The following is a 12014-nucleotide window of genomic DNA, read 5'->3' as shown; positions in this document are numbered from 1 at the left end:
ATAAGAGTGAGTCTGACTGATATAGTGAACATTGTTCTAATCTGCACAGATGGACCATATAGCTAGCAGAGACTATTGGTACAACTGGCACTGTGAAAATCAAAACAGATATTTGACAGTCACCTAGGGATCTCTGAGATTTTCAAGACTGGCCTATAATAGAATCAGGAGTGTTTACTAGATTATGCACTGCAGTTACTGCTCTCAGGCCACTACAGTACTTTTACTATTCTCCTTGCTCCCAGCTGAATGCTCCTTGCTCTCATTCTAACCTACATTTGTGTGTGCTGTTCTTCTACCTGAAACTTTCTTTTCGTTGGAGATGGTATATGATAGAGAATAAGACTGTGCTCTTAAATCAGACAGAACTGGATTAGATACTGGCTCTGCCAGTTATTACCAGAAGAATTGAGTTATTGATCCCAATTTTTCACTCTCTCATAGTAGAAAGACACATCTACATCCTTGTTATGACCTCACAGTGGGTTGCATGAACTTTCTTGCTACCCCTTGACTTTAGGGTTGGCCTAAATCTATATAACTTGTTTTGGCCAATGGGATATCGGCACATGAGACTTGAAATGTACCTGCAGAGTTTGGCTTGCCCTTTCGTGCTCCCGTGATACACCATGAGAACATGTTCAGTTAACGGTGGTTCTTTCAGCCTCAGCCCCAGAATGAGACATATGATGCAGACCACATATTCTGTGTTGCCATGGTCCAAGGAGGATGAGGTAGGTGTAGCAGCTAGAAGCCAGGGCCCAGAGACTAGAACCTGGAAACCAGCCTAGCCTAGCTGGGTTATATCCAACCTGCTACAGATCCATGAGCATGAGAGTAAGTGATTATCATTTCAGACTACTGAGTTTTGGTGTGGTTTATTACACAGCATTATTGTAGCAATAGCTTACTAATACATTATCTACATAAACTTAAAAAATAATTCAATTTCTGAAAGCTTCAGCTTCTTCTTCTGTAAAATGGCAGTAATTATAATAATATTTATAGGGTTATTGTAAAGATTAAACAGACACATAGATTAGTCTGCATAGTGCCTGGCACAAATAAATGCTCAATAAGGGATATTTTTCTAACTGTGATCACTGGAAATCCCTTGCATCCTTCAGTGTTCACTCAGTTCTCCCTTCATGAATGATCTGCTGAGCACACAGCTCCCACAGGTACTGCCTTTCTCTGAACGTCCATCCTATTAATTGTTTATATAATTCATTTGGCTTCATATCTTTTCATCTACTTTTCAAAAATATCTATTGCTTGCAAAGTGCATTATTCAAGATATTAACCCTTCTATAAATGAGAGCATAGTCACTGAGAATAACACTTAATGAACATATATGGAGTAGGTACTTTCCATGTCATTTAATTTCATAACGATTCTATGAAGTAAATATTGTTATACCAATAAAATGCCTAAGTGGTAAGGAAGAGTTCAAACAAGTGTCTTTTTGCTTGAAAGCGCCATTACCTCTTCAGTTTATTAGAAGGATGACACATAACGAAATAATTATAATTCAAGGTAATTACATATACCTTATCATTATGAAAACTGTATGCTATAGATGGGACAGAGAGGATGGGCATGACTCCCTGCCAGGTGTTTCTCCAATACCATTAAAATATGGGTGCTAAGTGCTGGGATGTGGGCAAGAACACAACCAATCCTTGTTTGGCAGGAACCAGATTCTAATAACTGAGCCAGACCCCTGAAAAGATCATTTTAATTAGGAAAAGAGTGAAGCTACGAGCATTAGATTTATAGAAAGTTTCTTGGAAGGAAGAGAATTTGAGCTACATCAGTTAGTTAATTGAAGAAATAAAGGCAAGGCCTTTCAGGCAAAGGCAACAACATAAATACAAATTCTACCTACACAGTTATGTATGATCGACGTGTTGTTATCATTGGTGACCTGTGGACAAGAGCCATGCCTCCTTTGCAGCCCTGCCAGCATTCTGCATTCAACACAAAACTGAGGATGAGGGAGGAGCTTAACAAAATCTTTTGTTTGATCGAATGAACACCCCTTACTCTTCCCTGGGAGATACAGAAGGAATAAGTGGGACCATGGTCTCCCTGACTTCAAGGCCAATGCCAAGTCGCTACCCGGACGGCAGAGTTGAAGCATACAGATAAAAGGCAGGCACTATTTTTATGTGGCAGAGGTCATCAGTTGTGTGGCTGGAATGGAGTCCAGGTTGGTTAATGCTGTATTAATGTTAGCTCACTATTTCTCAAGACCCCAGCAGTCCTGGTGTTTAAAGTTCCCCCCAAACTAACTTCGACACATTCAGGAGACAATTTCAACAGAACATATGAAGGACATGAAAGCACTCTCCTAATTTCAACAGGAGCAAACCAGAAACACGTGGAAAAACATCTTGTTCAGATGACATTTATAAGCCTTTTTTTCCCTCCCATGAATATATCCAGTCATCGTAGCTTTTGTTCACTTGGAGTATTAAATAACCTCAGCCATCTACATAAGAGAAATTATCTTTAAATTGTACTTAAAATTTTCTTTGAGTTTAAGGAGACTTTCATTTTCTAACTGTGCATTGTTCTTGTTTTTTGGTGCTTTAACGGATGAAGACTGTCCATGGGAGATAATTCAGCAAGTTAGTATCCCATTACCAAACAAAAACTGAGTCCATATCAGCTGTGAAAAGATAATTCAATTTGCCCTTGAATAGCATTTTCAGAATGGTTTATAACACATATCAAAATTATTTTAAAATCTGAACTAGGATTCTGTGGGAACCCTTATAAGAGATGTGCAGCTGATATGTAATTCTGTGAACTAACGCTATTTTTCAATGTTGTTTATTTTTAAACTAAAGTACTAAGTGCCTCATTCAAGTGGCAATAGGTGGTTAATCCTCTATAAAAGTTCTCGGATGTATTCTTTGTAAATGCTAATTATTAAGAAGAAAACGTTACAGGGTTTCTTAGAAAATCAATACTTTATTATGCAATAATTGCATCTGCAAGTTTAATGTTCTCCATAAGCCCCAGCAGAATGAAAGAGGTCACTGGGTGACCTGGTGCAAATGGTCTTTGCCTGACCTGGAAAATCTTCTAGAATTTGAGGCCTAGTAAAGTGCCGAGATGTCATTAAAATATTTTCACAAGTACAACATTTATTATGGAAACCAAATTACAAGAACATCTGTCTGGATGACACTTTGGCCCAAAGTTGGATCTAAACCTGGTAACAGTTATAATTGAAACTGTGGCTTCATTTTTCTCTCAAGATCTTTGATTTTTCCTTGCCTCATAGAGCAATTTATTTCTCAAAGCTACAGCAGTTAAGTTTTGTTTTCCTAAACCTTCCTGGGCAAAAATCCCAGCTCTTCCAGTTTTCTACCAAGAAGTCATGGAAGGCAGGAAGAAAGGGAAGAGCCCTCAAGGAGACAGAAGGTAGCTCAAAAATCACTCTTCCAAGAATTTCTGGGTCACTGTCTAATTGATACGCCTATTGGTTAACCTCAGATTTAAGCCTCTTCTGACTTCACAAGCAATGCTTATTTTGCATCCAGCCATGTGTGAAGACTCGAGGCATTGAACATGGAACCCAGAAAAATCCAGCCAGCTCCACTGAAAGTACTCAGGCTGGGAACTGTACCATAGCAAAGTACCCCAAACAGTTGTTTTTCCATTATGATCCTCAGCTTGGCATTTATTATCATTTTTTATTGCACACTTTTAAAGGCAATGGTCCATTTTACTTAGACCATTAATTTGCAAAAATCATGAGATATGAGCAGAGATGGTGTTTTTTATGGGCCATGCTACACCTCTTTAGGACCCCAAAGGAAATGAGGTGTGGGTCTCAGCACATTATAGGAAGAGGCCCTGGGACAAGCTCCATATTTTTCTAAAAATAGAAAAGACCGGAGTATTTTCACAGGAATAATACAGCTGGATGAATGAAGAGATGCATGGATAACTGACAGTCTGAATAACTGAATGGACAAATAAGCAATAGAGTGAAACTCTGACAAGCAGTGGGGCATAGCCAGAAAACCCTTGAATATGGAGTCTGGAGTCCTTGGGTCCACTTATAGTCAGTCACTTACCAGCTGTGTAACTGCTGTCCATCACCCTCTCAGAATGTACCTCACCTTTGCAACTGTAAAATGGTAATAATACCTATTTCATAAAATTGACAGGGAGCAGAGCCCTGAGGATTCAGGTCATAGGCTACAGAGCCTTGGTTTAAATCTGAACTTCTCTCTCTTGTTTGCTCTGTGACTCGGGACATCGTATCCCCTCTACATTTGTGTATCCTCATCTGTAAAATAGGAATAATGTACTAAACTCCTGGGGACAGAGGTGAGAACTAGATAAGTTCATTCATGTAAAGTACCCAGAAGAGTATTTGGTACATAACAGGCTAGATACAATATAATAATAGTGTTACATAGATACACTCAACATCACATTAGTTATTATTATTAGAGTTAAAATTATATAAATTATGATTCTCAGTTACAATCAAGAGAGTCAAGTCTAGCCAATTTAAGCAGAAAGGGAGATAGGAGGATATGAAGATCATAGAATCTCCAGGATAATCAGGGACTCAGGCTTGTTCATTATATAGCCAGAACCAAAGCAACCAGAAATAAGACCCAACTAAACTCCAGGACTGTAATAGTGAAACACCACTGCCCATCTCCAAGCACTTACCACCCTTGAGATTGGAATCCAAGAGCTTTGCCACTGCTATCTGAGAAAAAGTCTTCATACCTGGAAAATCCAATTTCTCTTTGCATAGCTGCTTACTCTTATTTCTACAAGTTACAAATGGGATGGCTCTCATTGAAAGAACCAAAGCTATTTGTCTGTATCATAGCTTCAAGGGAGTCCGGCAAATGTAGTATTTTATTTAGCTTACCAGCCTATACAGCCTAAGAAAACCAAGAAAAACTAAGAAAAGCAACAAGAAAGTTGAAGTAATTCAACATACAGTCTTCTGCTATGAGGATTATGTAATAAAACATAGGTCTGGCAGCTACTCTTTGATCTGAAAAGGTAAAGATGGTTTGGTTTAGGTTTGTTTTTCAGAGATTAGTTAGGAGTTCCCAAGGATAACTAATAACTATTAGTTAGTAACACAATTGTGTTTCCACTAGCATAGGCAAGTAGAACTGCTTTAATGCTTGACTCCTTGCCTGTGAGTTGGGGAGGACAGTGGTTCCTCTTCTATCATCATTCTGTGCCCTGTGTAAACCAATAAAATAGTCCTTTTTGCATCTTCACTCTCCAGAGGAGTAGATGTAGACTGGCATGATCTGGAAGGGCCTGGACTGAGGTTTAATCCTGAGGAGTGACCCTGAAAACTCTAAATGTACATTCAAAGTACAATGATCTATAAAGTACTAGCTGCTTGAAGATATGAAGATTCAGCAAGCCTGGGGCCCATCAATGACCATTAGTGCAATTAATCATATTTCGAATCAACAAAATGGTAATTACCTGTAAGGCATGTTTCAGAAATTGTCTGAATATGGGCAAATATAGACGGCCAAGAAAACTGGCTTCTAGATCTCATCTACCATTGCTACATATGTGAACTTCTTTAAATTATTCAGCTTTCTGAGCCTGTTTCCTCATTTAAACTCTCCATCTCCTCAAAATTTTTAAAGTTCTACTTTCTTTGCTTTGATTTAAATATTTATATATTTAAATATTTCTTATCAACAGAATAATTGTTCTTTTTAAGTCTGACGATCATGTCCTGTCCCAAAGACTATAGAAAACAAAGTGCTACACAATCATGCTCTTTTTAAATTTGTGAAATGCATACCAATTATTATCAATGCAAAAAAAATTTGTCAGCTTGATCATATTCACTGTCAGTGAATTTGATTTCAGTCAGTAAATTCATTTCAGTCAGTGAATTTTATTTTACTGCTCCAGAAATAACTTTCATTTGCTTTTCTGCAGTCGAGCCAGTGAGGAACTGGATACTTGACTGTGGAAACTACATCCTCTTTGTTTCCCATTTAATGTCAAATAAGTTTATATCATATACCCAACCATATATTACAAGACATATCAGAGCAAGAAAACCTTTTTTTTAGAGATTGTTGCAAGATATGTAGGTTAACTTCACCCATGTGGTTTAATCTTCGGATCATATATAGTCTTGCCAATAAAAAGTAAACCTAAGCCAACTTCCTCATTTTCTCAAATTCTACAAAACTATCCAAGCTAAAGCAGTAAGAAAATAGTTTGGATTAAATTGTTGGAAAGGGTAAAAAAAGGCCATTATTTGAAAATTGTATAATTTCTTCTTCTTATAAAGCCCAATATAATCTACTGAAAAACTGTTTATGTGTAACAGAGTTTAGATAAGATAACTAAATGATTATAAAACAGTAATCAAAATCAATAGATTTACAAAATAGATAGATTTTCTAAAAATCAGCAATAACCAGCTGGAAAATAAAATGAGAAAAATGAGCCCATCCAAATAAGCACAAATATACAGATTACCTAAAAGTAAACTTAAAAAAAAAAAAGGTATATGTAACCCATGTATAAAGCAAACTGCAGAGCTTGACCAAAGGATATACAAGACTTGAGTAACCGGTGAAGCGAACTATGTTCTTGGGTAGAAAGTTTCCGTATTGCAAAAACTAATTGGTAAACTTGTTGGAATTCAACTCGAAAACATCTGAAAGAAAATACTACACACAACAAAATATTTCTCTCCGTAGTTTAGCACAGAGTTGGAGTCTAGACTGGATCGAGTCCCATCTCCGACATTTAGAGTTTGGGGGATCTAATGCAAATCACTTCTTTTTCTCAGTGGTTTCTTTGTCTCATTTGCAAAAAGGAACCATCATCATCATCATACTCCACAGCATCCAATGAGACAACGTATATTAAAACGTTCTGTAACAGTCTAAATAGAGACATAAATATTAGTTATTATTTTCCAAAATTAGATAAATAAAACAGCAATAAGACCCTGAGGTCTTATAACATATGCAGATTCAGAGATGGGGAAGTGAGGAAGAAGTCAATCGAGGTGCATTAATCAGATGAGTTTTACAAACACAGCTGTCAGTATGAAAGGAAAGTAAAAAATAATGCATTATTTTAAAACTACTTAATGTTATACTTTACTGAGCACTTACTTTGCACTAAACACTATAAAAGCATTATTTTGCAAGGAGTCTATGAAAACACTATTTATTATTTTCATTTTAGAAATAAGAATTTACAGGTGAAAATGGAGAGACAGAATGAAAATCACGGTGGTCCAACTACAAAATCCTCAACGAACTGCTTAACAACCACAATAAACTACTTCTAATGAGAGCTTTAATTTCTGCAAAGCACTTTCATATCGGTTTTCTCATTTGAGCTAGTCAGCAATCCTGTGTAGGTGGACTAATTCTTATACTAATTTTCTAGATGGAAAACTGAGTAACCTGGTTGCACATCAGAATCTCCAGTGGAACTCTCTAAAGCTACATATTCCTAGGCCCTCTTCTAAAACCTGTAAAGTCAAAAATATCTTGGAATGAAACTCTGGAGACATTTTTGAAAAACTCACCCAGTTGATTCTCAAGCAGCTGCACTGGGAGTCCCTAGATCAATGGTTCTCAAAGTGTGGGCTGCCCACCAGCAGCATCAGCATTATTACTTGTCAGAAGTGCAAAATTCTCAGCTCCCCCACCCCAAGTCTACTGAAACAGATTCTGAAAGGAATCTGGGTTTTAACACACCCTAGTGTAGTGATTAAGATAACAGACTCCCAAGCCTGCCAATTTAAACTGAATCCCGCCTCTGCCACTTCCTAGCTGTGGGATTTAAAGTAACTACTTAATAGTTTTTTCCTTCATAGGGTTAGTATAAGAAATAAATGAATTAAAATTACTAAAGAACTAATAATAGTGTCTTACATAGTATAAGAGGTTAAATTAAAAGTAAAGTACTTGCCCAGGATTAAGCTGTGAATGAAACGAGCATGAAGAAGAGGCTCAGGAAACGAAATCCTTGGGGAGAAGCAGCACTGGGGATTTCAATCTAGAACACGAGGCGAACAACCCTGCTCAAATATTCTAAATGGCCGTGGGGAGGATATCAAGAACAATTTGAACCAGCAACCCGACAGGAGCCTGAAACACGCATTCCTTGTAGGAGCCTTCATGGTGGGCTGAGAAGAGCAGAGCACTGAAATATGTTGACCCACCTGAGTCCTAGCTGTGTGGCCTTAAGCAAGTCACTCGACCTCTCTGGCCTTTAGTTTCCTGACTCAGAACAACTGAGATGATAATGACCTGATTTCTTCCAGAGAATTGTTGAGACTCAAGCAGAGCTTTTAGATGTCGTCATATATTTGAAAAGTCAAAGGTCTTAAGCGGGCATTCAGGATTACTCTCATGGTATGTTCTTTCTCAGTCTAAGTATCTTTCAACATTGCACTAACTCTTTCCAAGCTGGAGCACTGAAGTTGCCCAGCATAAGAAGATGAACGGTGACTGAATTCCCAAATTTCAAACTGAAAAGTCTATTGCTTTGCAATACCCAGAGCGCCAGAACCCAGCCATCAGCACAGGGTGGGCCAGGCCAGGAGGGTGACCTGGTATAGCTGTTCGGCCTACGATGTGAATAAATATATGGAACACTTAAGATTATTTTTTAGAATCTTTATAAATTATATAAGTTGTAACAACAGTCCCAAAGGAAAACCTCATTTGTAAATGTCTATTTAGGAACCTTTAAAAATATCGACTCAAGTCCTGAGAGTGTGTAATTAGCTGAGATCTCTTTCAATCCAGGGCTGGCTGTGACTTATCTAGGACAGAGCAAGCAAGGCAAAGTTGTTGCCACAAACACTTGCTCTCTGAGTACAGATGATGGCAAGCATTCTTGCTATCGATGGCCCTGAAGCTGAGGAGCTTCCCCCAGCCCCACTGACCCCCTCCCCTCTGTGGGGAAACTGCAGGTGTCTGTTCCTCCTCGTGTCCTTCATCCAGCCCTTCGAGCTACTGCTGGGCACCAAGCATTTCTGCTTTACCTGCACTTAACCACAGACTGGACTTTCTGCTTTGATGATTCCACGCTTCAGAGAGCTAGAGAACAGTCACTCGTCACCAGAGACCCAGCTGGCTTTTTCGCATGCTGACTCCAGAAGCTCAGGCAGGAAAAGCACCTGCTGGCATTTTGCTTCATCACTGCTTGAGGGCCTCGTCTGCCTGGCCCTCCCATACTTCTCTGCAGGGCCCATGTCCCTAGCAGGTTTCTTCAGCCAGCCCCTGACTGTGCAAAGACCAGAGCATTCTGGGGAGAGCAGGGCCCACCACAGGTGAGTAAAGGGCAGTCTATATCCTAACTCAATTTTTATCAGTCTTCAAAGGATTCCTCTAGGGTCATTTCCTAGTTTCCTTTCTTTACCCAGGCACTGAGCTAAAGTTCCTGTTAACAAAGGAAGACAGAACTTCCACAAACAGGAACTATTTGTCTGCTTCTTCAGTCTGAATGAAGTCTTAAATTTGCTGCCTTGTAGATTTTCTAGGAATCCTGTCTTGTTAGACTGATCCACCCAGTGGAAATAATTTTCAGTGCCCCAAACACTCGTTAAATCTCTGTGATCCTGGAAATCCATGAAGGGCTGATAGTAATGGCAGGCCCTGCCCAGCTCCCACCTGTCCCACCTGGCCTCCTTCTTAAGCCACTTAACCCACACCTGCAGTCTGAGCTTCAGGGAACGCAAAGGAACAATTCTGACCTTGGAAAAGTAGAATTTAAGCAGTTCTAACTCAAGATTGATTACCTCTAAGTCACTTGCTTCTACTGTGGCTTCCAATTTGTGTCCAAGGAAGGGCATTTTTCTTCTTTCTGAGACCCAGGTCCCACTGTGCCCTGTATCAGGTAACTGGGCCTCTGTCTGAAGTTGTCCTTCAGGCCCTCTGATGCTCCTCTTCTTCCACTCAGCAGAGGTCCTGCTCCTGAACCTGAGTCTACTGCTGGGGACCTAACTGCAAAAAGACCTCCATGGATTATGAGACCTTCTCCAATAGGCACCTTGCCATATCACTCACAACCCGCTGTTGCCTTGTTCTTCTGATGCCATATTTTACTGCCAACCTAGAGTTCCCAGTGCTCAGTCTATTCTAATAGGCAGGTCAAAGTTCAGTCCTGACCTTTTCCAGGCTGCCCCAATTGCAGGAAAATGAGTCACACCCCATCACACCCTAATACAAGACAAGACAGGAGATTACAGGCTTGAATGTCCCGAGCAAGCATGGACAGCGTTTCATTTTGAAGACATTTGCTATGGCGCAAAGCGGGCACTGAAGAGATGGTGGAGGAGTAAATAAGTGAAAGGAACTTGATTGCCCACGAGAGACTCTTGATCACTTAAGGAAGAAAGCTCAGATATCACAGAAGAAGATAGCCCAGGGTAAGGACAGGGAAGGTGCTGCTCAGGCTGCTCAATCAGCCTCCAGTCTGAGGTGTCCTAGAGGACAGAGGGCAGCCCGCCTAACGGGCAAGCCAAAACTACTCAAGCAGTGGACCCAAGGACCCAGAGGTGAACACGAACATAAGCACACAGGGAGACAAGGAAATGAAGACAAAATCTCGCCCAAATCCAACGACCTGATGTGCAGCACTAGAAGGACAGGAAAGCCAGGGGTTCTTTTTCTTAAATAAATGAAAATAATAACTAGAAAAAAATAGCTCGGCCGGTCCCTATAACTGGTGTCAGAAAGTTACTCCTGCAGCTGCTTTCATACTTACTATTGAGCTACAGAACGAAGGGAATAAGAGTGAGGCAAGAGAAAGCAAGGAGAGAGATTTTCGTGTGTGTCTAGAAGCCTCCAACGCCATGAGGAAGGGAGATCAAGAGGACTCTAATGCTGCCAGACTCCTATACGTTAATCCTGGTGATAAGCAGGTTCATGAGAGAAGAGGATTCCAAGGGCTGCTCTGCTTTCAACTCCAGCCTGAAGAGAGGATGAGCAGCCGAGGGAAGGGAAGCTGGATTCTTTCCGTTCTCAGGCCAGAGAAAACTTTATTTAGGCATTCTGAGTGAGCCATTGGTTAAGGAATTAGAAACGGCCAAAGTGTTAATAATGGCTGAGACTGCTCTCGCCTCACTATTCACAGGCATGCCCAGATTCTGAGAGAGATTCCACAGCATGGAGTTGCCAGATAAAATACAGGATGACTAGTTAAATTTAAATTTTGTAATCGTTATGCATAATTTTAAGTAGTAGTTATGTCCCATGCAATTTTGGGGACATAGTTATACTATAAAAAATTGTGTCGTTGATCTGGAATTCGATTTTCACTGGGTGCCCTATATTTTTATTTGCTGACCTTTGCAACATCACAAGCAGATGGCTCACCCAGCCCCAGAGGCAACTGATGATGTGATCAGCACAGAAAAGAGGGCTCTGGACCATGACAGGATACGAAATCATGAACATTCCTGCTTCTGAGGTTACAGACTTGCTCCGTTTTTTCCCTTTTCCTTTCCACTAATCCAACTCTCCCCCTAGTTCATACGCCCGAATCCTTGACCACCTCTCCCACAGGAAGATGTACTACCCAACTTAACTTTGGGTTTTGATGCCAAACTGTAATTTTCTCCAATGATATCACGTGTACACATTTTGATTTTTCATTTCTCAAAGACAGTGACCCTTCCTTTTACTTCCTTTTGCATCCACCACATTCCCCCTAAATATATACATCCTACAGTTGAAGAGTTAGGCACATTGGGAGGGTTTAATTATAAAATCAGGAGTGCTCCAAAGTAAAGGAACCCTGGAGATCACCTCATCTTACTCTCCAAGTTTGTCAGTATGGAAATTGAGATCCAGAAACCGGAAGGGACTTAATCAGAAACGTGATGCTTATAAGTAGAAAGCGAAGCACACTCATTCTGATTTACTGGCCTCACTCTTGAACTTTCTACTATATCAGTACCTTTCACGTGGATGACAGCAAATACAGTCATCCTTGGTAAATA

The 12014-nt window shown here is 40.0% G+C and overlaps 1 long non-coding RNA gene across 1 annotated transcript in view; it reads right to left on the bottom strand.

Moving 5' to 3' along the window:
• LOC107506940 overlaps positions 1-7666 on the bottom strand; it is a 102330-nt gene extending 94664 nt beyond the window's left edge. Inside the window, exon 1 of the long non-coding RNA XR_001596031.2 lies at positions 7587-7666. This is a non-coding gene — a long non-coding RNA (uncharacterized LOC107506940). The remainder of the gene's footprint in view (positions 1-7586) is intronic.
• Positions 7667-12014: the final 4348 nt, after the last annotated feature.

The sequence above is a fragment of the Rousettus aegyptiacus genome, unplaced genomic scaffold, assembly GCF_014176215.1.
Source record: "Rousettus aegyptiacus isolate mRouAeg1 unplaced genomic scaffold, mRouAeg1.p scaffold_m13_p_7, whole genome shotgun sequence".
In the NCBI taxonomy this organism is placed as follows: domain Eukaryota; kingdom Metazoa; phylum Chordata; class Mammalia; order Chiroptera; family Pteropodidae; genus Rousettus; species Rousettus aegyptiacus.
Note: the sequence above shows the minus strand (reverse complement) of the source record. Positions and strands in the feature narration are given on the sequence as shown.